The sequence below is a fragment of the Pygoscelis adeliae genome, unplaced genomic scaffold, assembly GCF_000699105.1.
Source record: "Pygoscelis adeliae isolate BGI_AS28 unplaced genomic scaffold, ASM69910v1 Scaffold202, whole genome shotgun sequence".
Classification (NCBI taxonomy): domain Eukaryota; kingdom Metazoa; phylum Chordata; class Aves; order Sphenisciformes; family Spheniscidae; genus Pygoscelis; species Pygoscelis adeliae.
This window is the reverse complement of record NW_008824544.1, coordinates 2,653,326-2,662,421: the sequence shown is the minus strand read 5'-3', so window position 1 is coordinate 2,662,421 and position 9,096 is coordinate 2,653,326.

Sequence of the window (9,096 nt, the reverse complement as noted above, 5' to 3'; positions counted from 1 at the left end):
GCAGGCAGGTGTTCAGCCGTCTCCAGGAAAACAGGGCTCCATCACGTGTAACGGTGACTTGGGAAGACAAACGCCATCACTCCGAATGTCCCCCCCTTCCTCCTTCTTCCCCCAGCTTTATATGCTGAGCATGACGTCATATGGTGTGGGATATCCCTTTGGTCAATTGGGGTCACTTGTCCCAGCTGTGTCCCCTCCCAACTTCTTATGCACCCCCAGCCTGCTCCTGGCGGGGTGGGATGAGAAGCAGAAGAGGCCTTGACTGTGTAAGCACTGCTCAGAAATAATGAAAACATCCCTGTGTTATCAACACTGTTTCCAGCACAAATCCAAAACATAGCCCCATCCTAGCTACTATGAAGAAATTTAACTCTACCCCAGCCAAAACCAGCACAGCTTCACTGCCAATAAGCTCTATGTATCTTGCAATTCTTTGAAGGGATCCTAATGCAAGAACAGTCCTTGCTTGCAGTTGTAAAATGGAGGGGGATTGCTTGGAATCAGAAGTGATGTATCTGATTCTAATTGGAATAAAATATTTTGCTTTTTAAAAGCCAAAGAAAAATTAAAGTCCTTGTAGGTAGGGGAGGGAGACAAATAACCAAAGAGGCCTTGTGAAAAATAAAAAAAAGAGACAATTCAAGTTTTTTACATAAAAGGAAAAATTGCTTCTATCTAAGGAACATTAAAGTTTTTGCACAAAACTGTTGTTACATATCAGCGTTGTGGGAACGCAATGGAGAAAACAACTGTTTGGGTCCACCTATTTTATTTGGATCTTTTTTTCACCACAGTCTCTCATGTGATGAATTTGTTTTGTCCCTTCTGCAGGTCGTGGGTAACACGCAGGAGTGGAGCGTGTTGGCCCTGTGAAGGAAGGAGACTTCTGTTCTAACTCTCCGGTGAGTGGTCTGAGCTGCTGGGCTGAGTTATGAGTAGCTCATTTATCTATGCCGTACTGCGCAGATGGTAAATATTTGGAGGCAAGAGGTATAAAAGTGTCTAGCTTTCCCCAAGCCACTCCATAACATTTGTTTGTGAAAACAGACATTGGTCAGCTCTGGGTCTGAGGGCTCAGATTCAGTCAAGTTACTTAAGAAATGCCCTTGCGGCAGCTGAGCCATGGAAACAGTCTTTGTGTACACCCTTACTCCCCAGCAAATGTGAGATAATGCCACTTAGCTTAGTCTGGAATGACAGAGGCTTGTGCCGAATTATCTTCGCATCGCCCTGGGCTAACAGCTTGGATACTGTTTTTGCAGTTGTCCAGGAGCTGAACCCTGAGAATCTAACAAAGCTGGGACAAAGGCTTGAACTTCAGAAAGCTTTGATACAAAGAACATGTCTCTATGCATATCTCTACGTATATACACATAGGGCTTAAGTTTTATCTTGTCTGTCTGTCTGTCTTCTGTTATGTGGAACTCATGCTGCCTTTGACTGTCTTATGTTGGCTCTGCTCTTCCTGTCTTTCTAGTCTTAGTGTTGCCTTCTTGCTTCTGACTCTTGCTGTGGTAGCTGCTGGAAACACCTGATATTGGCCAGGATCCCATACATACTGTACAGACATAGCTCAAAGACTGACTTATCTCCCAGGACACTATGAATATACACTACACCAGTCTGGATTGCTTCCTCCCAGCAGCTCAGGTTCCTAAAGAGGCTTTGCTTTATTCTGTCCACAGAGGTATCCACAGGTCCATGGAAGGACTACTACCCTTGATTAATACCTGGGCTTCTTGCCAACATAATGCTGGAGTGTTTGCTGTGACTTCAAATTTGCTGATTAAACTTAATTTCCAATTGACAGGTAATTTTAAAACACCATAAAGTTATGTTCTTTGCAGGCTTTGAGCAGATTAAGGAGGGGAGTAGGGATGTTATGAAGTGCATCCAACTTCTGCAGTCAGCAGTACTGTGTGATGAATGTCACCATAACCTAGAGAGAAGTAAGATAATGAAATGCATTCATTTCTTCCAACAATTAAATGCTGCCATGGCCTGGAGAGGGCTCAGAGCCAGCTGGTAAAACTTACATTAAACAGTGTCAGGCCTTAGATTATCATCTACAGTAAAACAACTACAAAGAGCATGAAAGTCAGATGTATGATCTAAATGTTTATTTGCCATTAACAGATGGTATGGTATGTTCAACCTGGGATCATCATGGATTTTTGATTATCAGTCCAGTATTGAACCTATTTCTATTGGTACTGTTATTACCCTCAAAGAGAGAATCATCAAATGCAAAGTCCAGGAAGCCAAGAGATGACAGAAATAAAATAGTAGAAAAAAGTGACGAAGATCATGTTTTCAGTCTGATAACCCCGTTGTGGGCAGGATATGTGAAGCAAAGGTAGTACCAAAGAATGTATCTAACTAATTGCTTTTGGCCCATTCTGTGACGTTTAATACAGAGTGTCATGTACCATTTTCCCTCCCACATACAGCCAAATGGATAACTTCTTTTACAACTGCAGTTATATAACATCTCTGTGCAATGACATAGAAGAGTAAAAATAGTACCTCTAGCATAGCTTTTAGATGATCTAATTCGGAGCTTGCTGGTATGTAGAAAAATTGTACTGTAACGGTTTTCCTTTTCAGCTTTTTCCTTCTTCAAATGAGTTGCAGTTTGATTGTGCCAAGTTGCTGGAATTCCTCACCATCAGCTCTGATTTCTTTCTTGAAACAAACTCATTCCATCACCAGTCAAAAATATTATCTGTAATCTTCTTTTCTAATAAATTTCATAATTGGAGTCAAATTGGCAAAAATGTCCCCACTTATTCTCAGTCCAGCAAGAGCAGCAACCAAGAAAAGTACTCCATGCTATTTCGTCTAGGTATAGAGCCCTGCATTAGGAGCCCTGATGACAAAGTAATTTTCTGCCTGTCAGTAGGGTGCTTTAGACTTTTTGCTGAGAAGAAGAGCAAAATGTTAACCACAAGTCTGGTGGTTTTGTGATTCTGTCTCTGGCAGTTCAGAAGAGATGAACTGACTCGTGACTGCAGAATAACTGCCATTGACAGTACTATAGGATCTTTGTTCAGGCTGTCTTCTCCTTTCTTGACCACTCGACAGATACTGGTGTCCACTCAGGGAGCAGCAAATTTCACTCAACAGCTGCCATGCCAGCAGGTGTTGCTGTTTGTGTCCTTACACCCGTGATGATAAAGGGCAAGGAAAAAATAAAATGGATAAATGTGCAGAAAAGCTAAAAACCAAATTGATGACTGTCCTTGTTTTCTCTTTCCAATAGATGGCACCAATTCTCTTTCCAGATCATCATTGGTTGAACAGGTCAGGAGCTCCAGAATACCACAAGTGTTTAAAAACACAGGCATCTTTGCCCTTTTCTTTTGCTCTTTCTGAGTGTGAAATTTGGACCAAGAAGGCAGCAGACTGAGAAAATGTCTGAAGCCCTTGGAATGTGGCACTGCTGCCAAGTACAGCTATGCCAGGAAAACACAGGCAGATCAATGAGCAAATATGACCCAGGGCTAGGAGACGGAGGAATGAGGTTTACTTCTGCCTAAGGATGGTCAAAAGTAAAAGTGGGACTATTTTAGGGAATTATTGAGAAGGAATTGGAGAGCCATGGAGCGAGGAGAATGAAACGTGAGGATTCCAGGTCAGATGGAGAAATCTTGGACAGCTAAGGAGCAATGACAGTGCACCTTGTTGAGGGAGAGCAGTAGCCTGTCCAGCGCAGCATGCTACCCTTCGAAGAAGTGACTCCTCAGTGTTTCCATGTAGGGGAGATCTGCAGTGCTTCTATAAAGCTGCAAGAGGAAATTAAGCCAGAATGGGGCTAAGGAAGTCTCTATTCTGAAAGTACTGTGGCAAAAATCTCTCGCAGATAATACTGTTTTCTTTATCCTGAAATGCACCCGTGTTCATCATTAAAAGAGAACGGTGTCTGCAGCTCCGTGCCACCATATAGGCCACGGGGAGAGATTAGCCAGGTTCCCATCATGCATTATAACATAAAGGAAACATTGCTTCCTGGCTGCAAAGAGATGGTCAAAACAAAAATATTTGGGTGGAAGCATAACATTATTTTAAAAGGTGTAACTCTCAACTAAAGCCTGGAGGCAAATGTATTATGACATCCAGTTCTTCCTGAATTTTACCACTTAAATCCTTTTGAAAATCCCCTTCTTAATATTTCAGTCATAAATGCCCCTTATTTTGTTTTTACCTCCAATGTCTTGCTAAGACATTTGGTTGAAGGGCTCTTTGACTCCACAAGCTGCTTTCCTACTAAGTGTGAAAATGTAACTTCTGGTGGGTTGTGTAAGTGCACTCATCACTATTTCCCTTTTTACACAATCCAGAGGAGGGAAATATTGCTATCATAGTGAATTGAGCTGCACTGGCATTTTAACTGGTGTTACAAACCACTAAGAGAACAATTACAGTAACATTATGGAGGCTGTGACAGTACAGAGTTTCCCAAAGAGAGACCCCAGATCACACCCATGGTAGGAGCCAGCTGGGTTTTTTTTCTGGGGCATCTTCTGCCTCTAGAAGCTGTGAACCCTCAGCAATACTCCTGAGAGCTGTGTACCAGCATGGGACAATATCCTCGTCTTGCTCTTGAGATATTGTGGCTGCTACTGAGTGGAAATGAAGCTTGCAAGCACATCTCACAAATTGCAGTATTTCTCTGATCGCTGGTCTCTGATCTGACCTTCTCGTGTTGCAGCCTTGGCTTATCGCTATGATGACTGTAGGAACACCTGGGAATGCACCTCCTGCAAGGAGACTTGGAGTGAAAAGTTTATATAGTGTTTAAGCCTGTATAGGACAGCACTGCCTTTGAAGGAAGTGCAGGTGGAGACATACAGACAGCCAGATCAGAGTGAACCAGACCAGAGACTTTAACCTGGGACAGTTTTTAACTAAATCAGTTTTCCTCGTACTGGCTCACCACATGCCCATGCAACTTTGGTGGAAGACTCTGAAGTGGCTTTTGGACCTATTGGAGTGGGTCCAGAGGAGGGCCATGAAAATTATCAGAGGGCTGGAATGCCTCTCCTGTGAAGAAAGGCTGAGAGAATTGGGGTTGTTCAGCCTGGAGAAGAGAAGGCTCTGGGGAGACCTTATTGAGGCATTTTAATACTTAAATGGGACTTATAAGAAAGATGGAGAGAGACTTTTCACCAGGACCTGTAGTGACAGGACAAGGAGCAACAGTTTTAAACTGAAAGAGGGTAGGTTTAGATTGGACATAAGGAAGAAACTCTTTACGATGAGGGTGGTGAGATGCTGGCACAGGTTGCCCAGAGAAGTTGTGGATGCCCCACCATTGGAAGTGTTCAAGGTCAGGTTTGAGGGGGCTTTGAGCACCCTCGTCTAGTGCAAGATGTCCCTGCCCATGGCATGGGGGTTGGACTAGATAATCTTTAAAGGTCCCTTCCAACCCAAACCAGTCTGTGATTCTATGGTAGAGGGGAAGAAGGGCTGATTCTTTCAGCAGCCATGCTGGTTTATGCCGGTGTAAACTCTGCATGAAACTAGGGTGTGTTTGAGAACCTTGAATCCCAAGGCAGAGAGAACTCAGGGGATCAAGAAAGGAAGTTATCATCACGGGGACTTAGAGTCCCCATGCCTTCAATGGACATCTGCTCTGCAGATGTCACAGAGGGGTACCCCAGCTCTCAGTGATGCCTAGATCCCAGAGGGATGCCAGCCCTGGCCGCTCAGCACTTCTGCTCTGCCTCCCAGGCACAACGGGGGTAATCTGCCCTGCTTGGTGGCAAACATGCAGCACTCGTCCTCTGCAAAACAGGCCAGAAATCCAGAGCCTGCCATTGCACTGTCACTGAGAGAGTGATGAATAGTGGGAAGAATTTGGTTTGCAAGAAAAAGAAGAGAAGGAGAATTTTTCTGAGGCTATTCAAGGCAGTAAACACAGACTTGAAATTTTGGCAGAAAACAAACTGCTTTTCAGACAGCTGAGGGCGCTCAGCACTTCTTAAGTGATGTTGGTGTTTTGCAGGTTTGAACCTTAAGATACAACACTAAAATGCACTGATGCTGGAATCAAAGTGCTGCTAGTGAGCAAGGCCTGAGCAAGGGCTTAGGCTCTAACATTGCCAACAGCTGAAAAATAAAAGGTCCAGAGCTGGTTAAGTAGCTGCTTATGTGCTTCAGTACAAGCATAAATTTAATGCCTTGATTTTAATGGCACCTTGAAAGAACTCTTTGATCACAGATTTCCCCTTCTGAAGCAGCAGGGTTTTATTTATTTATTATGATTTCAAGTATCTCCATAAAAGTAGAACTGGATAAAGATGTTAGGCTAATATACCTGGATATTTATGTTCTGACCATCTTCTTGCAGTTTTCTCTCATCCTGATTTTGTCCTTGTCTTTGGGATCTGCTTCTCGGCATGACGCGCCTTTGCCAGAATCATCATCTATATCTGTCCCGAATTTCCTGAGAAAAGGACTTCTGTTGTGGTGGGTTCTGCATTGTGGGCATGTCTGTTCAGTTCTGGAAAGAGACACACTGACCTCATTTCACCCAGACCGTGTTACATTATTGTTTTTAGGGATTTTTAATATAAACCAGATTTCTCTGAGTTCTCATTTATCTTCCATTGATTTCTGTAGCTTATTCAGGCTTCTTGAAATCCTTCTGTAATTTTTGTTTATTCACCACTCTTTATTAGCAAATCCTTAATTCCTTAGTTCTTCTAAAGCTCCTCAGAACACGAAACAATGCTTCTGATTTGTTAACCATTATGATTACCACTAATGGTGTGAGTAAAAATTAGTGTATTTTGCTGAAATAGACTTAGTACATACACTTATTTTATTTAAGTCAAGTGATTACTGTTACAAAAATCTTGCTTAGTTGGATGCCTCATGTCCTTGAGAAGCAAGATTAATCTAGTTCTCATGGCAATGAGTTCTATACTTGTTTCAGCCCAAAAGGGACACCTTGGCTTAGAAAGTTAAGGATTTTTATGTCAGTCGATTGCCATGCTTTTCATCCACAGAGACTTTGATTTGGGTTCTCAAGCACTGTAATTAAATTAAAGCACCTGTTACTTGCAAGGCCAGTTGACATTGGGCATCTAGCTCATCTCTCTTAGGTATGTGTGTGCATGGTGAATTCCCCCATGCAGAGATAAATTGCCTTAATTTAGGGTTTGTGAGTGACAATGTGGTTGTATTAGTGCTTCCTAACTCAAAGTGTGCAGAGCCTCATGGCATGGCATGGGCTACCTCATTTGCTTTGTTCAGGTGCCTTGGCACCTAAGACTCCACATTGTGTCATGGAAAAAATGTCTTCCTCTCATCGTTTTGCGTGACTGGTTCAACCACACAGCCAGGCTGCAGCTGGCATAGGGCCTTCAGGTGGGATTTCCCTTTCACCCCTCAGCACGGGACTTGACTCCTGAGCTACCCGACTCCATGGTTTCCCCACAGAGGGCTGAAGCACAGCACTGCGGAGAAATGGCAAAGCACTTCTTTCTTGCCCTGGTGCTCTCTGCACTGAGAAAACATCATTTCTCAGTACTCATAATCTGGAATTCCCAACCCATGTCAACATTTCCAATGAGATAAAAAATGGCTTTGGCAACACATAAGTTCCTTACGGTACAGCCTGGCAGCACAGTAACCATCTGCTTTCTCCACAGAAGGATGTACCTGGGTATTAAAGGGAGAGACATGGGTGCATGCAGAAATTGGGTCCAGATTCCTGAGGCGATGCAGACTGATATCCAGATGTCAAACCCTTTGTTGAATCCTGTTTCTGCCTGTCAACTCTATTGGGGGTGAGTCAGACTAGATTTCTCAAGGGATAGCCTTGTAGATGTCCCCAGTAGCAAGTGATCCCTCTCAGATATCTCCTACTTAATATATTGTCTATCTTTGGCCTTCAGGTGCCTTAGGCAGCATCATAACTGCCAAATCCACAGGGCTGTTTGAAGGGCATCCACTTCTGTGCAGTTCAGTATCTCACAAGCCTGACCCATGAGGACTGTGGGATGCTAGAATACAAGACAGAGGCATTTCTTCCCCTCTGCCAGCCTTTCTGAATCCCTCCACAACTTCGATATTCTCTTTTCAGCTAGGACCGGATCCAGGTGGGGTTAATGGCTGGAGGCTCTGTAACCAGACATCCTCAGCCACTCCATGGGAGCCAGACTGTGCTTCCCGAACCAGGCAGCATTAATGGCAAGCCAGGGAAGGGATGGATGCCGCAGACAGCCACCACTGTAAATCCTTGCTGCTTTCAAAAGCAAGAGTCAGCCAAGGAACAAAGCAGATGAGGGAGCAGACTTTATAATCAGGTTTACAAGTTGATCAATTATTATCATAGCTGCAATAAACTAGTTACAGAGATGAGAACAAGCTGATGTTATAGGAAGCCAGCTATAAAAAATGTGTTTCTAGACATGCTGAGTTCTGTAAGGACAGAGAAACAACCTATTAAAAGATCTTGTTAACCCATAGGTTGTAGCCTCAAAGCTGATGTTTGCTTTATACATGTTTTATTTTCCCCCCTTTCTTCACTTACTTGTTCCCTTGCTTTCTTGTCTAAAGAAATATTATTTTCTTCGGGTAGATTATTGGAGAATATGGTGTACAGGCGGTAAACACATGTGGTTACTTCTGTTTGCTAAGCTCCCCCGAAGTGAACAGAGTTGCACAGGACATGATGGAGACCCAAACGGGACCCCAGGCAGCTTCTTTGCAGTCATTCCTGTGGTGCTCATTGTTTCACTTGCAGCCATCTCTTTTAATCTCTTTCCTTTCTCCCTGGCTGCCTGATTCTTCTGGCTGGCCACTGGGTTAGAGGGTGCAAAGGAGAAGGGGTACCTGGCCTCAACTGTGTGCACTGCAGAGAAAGAAAAGTCAAGCTTGTGTTTGATTGCATTACATCATTGCTTCTGTCTATTAAAAGGGGGTTATTTATGCAAGAGACACTGAAAAGGGAAGGAAATGTAATGATTTTTACGGATCTACTCTTGCTGAAGGGTTTGGATACTCATTTAAGATATTATTAGTTTGATATATTATTTTTATCTTATGCATTTATTAACATTACAAAGTCAGAGTAACGCCCAAATG